Source organism: Nematolebias whitei, chromosome 1 (assembly GCF_014905685.2).
Source record: "Nematolebias whitei isolate Nwh7 chromosome 1, NemWhi1, whole genome shotgun sequence".
NCBI classification, from domain to species: domain Eukaryota; kingdom Metazoa; phylum Chordata; class Actinopteri; order Cyprinodontiformes; family Rivulidae; genus Nematolebias; species Nematolebias whitei.
This window is the reverse complement of record NC_056498.1, coordinates 62,642,588-62,645,516: the sequence shown is the minus strand read 5'-3', so window position 1 is coordinate 62,645,516 and position 2,929 is coordinate 62,642,588.

Here is a 2,929-nt window from a genome sequence, read left to right as displayed (position 1 = left end):
GTGAGTTTCCCTTCAGTACATGAGGGCTCTCCTTCACCCTGTTGTCCTGAATGAGGTTCGTATCAGAACTAATAGTCAGCTCAGGTGTTTTGGGGTAAGTATGTCATAAATATTTTTCTGTGTAAGGGCATGATGTGTTAAACATCTAATATATTTCTGTATTTCACCCTAACCATTTATTTTATCAGTGTTGACTGTAAAACTATGTCTGACAGAGACACTGTCTCTGGACTTATTTTATATCTGATTGGTGCTGGTAGCTATGTGTACATGAATCATTAAATGTTTTACATGACTATGGTTTCTGAACACAGAGAGCTGATGTTATATTCAGTTAAAAGGCTTCCAGAGTTCACCTTGACAGCATTTAGCTTGTCTTAGCATTAGAATGTTTTCAACACTATCTCATTATGTTATTAGAGCTCATCCACTAATCTTCATTACATAAACTGATCTTTGCACAAAAGGTTTGTAGCTTGTGTTTTGATTTTTTTTAACAAATACCAATCTTTTTAAAACAAACACAAATCTCTATCTACATATGCACAAATCCCAAACATATTTTACCAAGTTACAAAATGGATTTACAAGAACACAAAACTGGTTAACAAGTACAAAATATTTATGACCTTAATTTGTTCCCATGAGATAGACCTAGAGTGCAGACTGAAGCAAGGAGTTCAACGGTACTTAAACACAACTTTATTTACAAGAATTAGGAAAATAAATTGCTGGCGTGGCAGAAAAATAGTAAAATAATAACATAAGGAAACTCACTGGAGACTGAACAGGATCTGAGATACAAACAGGATTATATGGAAGACAGTTGATGCCAGACTGATTTGAAGGAACAAACTATAAAAATACCTAAATTTATGAGCAGCATGAGGAACCCCTGGGGGGAAGACACCTAGGAGTAGGTGAGAGTGGGCGTGGCTGACTGATGGAAAGGTATCGAGAGGGTAAACAACCAAGTGAATGCTGGCACACAGAAGAAAAACTGAAAGAAAGAAAACACAAGTAAGTAAATCGCACAATAACCATAAACAAATTGAATCAAACACAAACTGATCTGAAACTAAACTTGAAACTAAACTGAAACTGTAGAATGACCCTCACAAAAAGGTCAGATAACACCACGAGTAACAAAATAAAAAAAAAAAAATCTGAATTAGTACCAAAAAGGAAAACAGAATCAGATCTTAAATAGAAAGACAATCAAAAGGTAATCAACATACACAGATCTTAACAGTTTCCATGTACGTTTAGGCTTTTCCCTCACTGCTGCAATTATTTTCTCTACCAATGTCCGTTTAAATATGGTCATCATCGCAAACAAAACTCAAAAACATGCAAACCTGACATCAAGCTAAGTGTTAAGTTAAGAAAACATTAAACTCTAGTTTTTGTAGAGAATAACACGAAAAGAAACTGATTTACTTAATAGAATATTAAGGTTATTGCCAGTTGAAAAACTTTATTGCTATAGGATTTATAGCTTAAACATATGTTAAATGTTAAATGGCATGGTGATTCTATTAATTAAGTGAGAAATTTACTTATCTCAGCCACCAACTTTACCTCCAAGTTTTGTTATATTTAGCAGTGATATGGCCTTTTGATCCCATACATTGATTAATGAAAATTATACTTTTTTTGTCTTGACTTAAAACAAAAGTTAATGATGCACTCTCAGTAATTTATGTAGTGTTTATTGTATTCAGTCAAAAATGTGTTTGTTTCACTGATTACCATGTTTACCACCTTTTGCCTTTTGGCTGTGTGCTTGTACCTCTGTTAGTAAAATATTTCATGGACCACTGATTGGATTTTTAGCAAAACCGACAAAAATTAACTGAACATAAATCTACAGCTCAATAACATTTAGCGTCAACTCAATTAAATATGGCTGCCACTGCTAATCAACACAAATGTGTCCGATTTCACAGATACTGAGCTAACATTTGGTGAGGTAGTAGTTGAGGCTGATCCTCAGTCCATACCACTAGCACTGACAAATAGCTTACAAGAAGTATGGATACAATGTAAGATGTGATTTTTAATGAATCTCTCAGAAATTATAAATTTGGAACCAATCTGTTGTAAAATGACTGCCACAACCAACCTAGAAAGATGTACTATAATTTATTCAGTTTTACACAAATTAAGCTAAAGTATAATGTGGTAGTTGCTGAAAGCTAATATATGTTAGGCAAATGACAATGTGGGTGTAAGTGGCTTGGATCATTATCTTATGCATCGTTTGAACTGATAAACTGGCAATAAGAAACAGTGTCTAAATAAACAAACCAACAACAAGAGGCTCTTTATGCTCCAAGGCTGCTGCAGCATAGCATCACACGATTAGAGCACTTTAAGTAAGAAGTTTTAAGTTATTGTGATGCTTCTCACAAAACGCTATTTATGTCCCTGTTTTAAATTTGTATGTAATCGCACCAACCATGTTATTATAACTGCTGATGGCAAGAACACAACATAAATGAAAGTTTTAACTTTATTTACACTTTAGGTTGGCATGTTGGTTTTATAACTTTTTTAATGAACTTTGATGTATTTTCATCACTCACTAAGAAAAATGTGTCATTTTTAATTGATTATATCTTCATTCTTGTATTGGCTCTATAAAAATCTATGTACAAGACATTATAAATCTATATGCCATTTAGAAAGAAACTCAAGATGCCTTAAAAATGAACTTTTCTCCATTTTCAGTGAAGCTGGTTCTTCTCCGTTTCACTGTCTCCTTTATTCCCTCGCCTCGTTTCATTTTCTCTTCTGTCTCGTATTCTCATTAACACTGCTGCCCTGTTGGCTCTTTTGTCTCCCCTGTTCTCCCTTTTTTGTGAAGACACGGAGCCACTTCTCTTTCCCTTTTCTCAGCATACCCCCCCCCCCCCCCCCCCCCCCC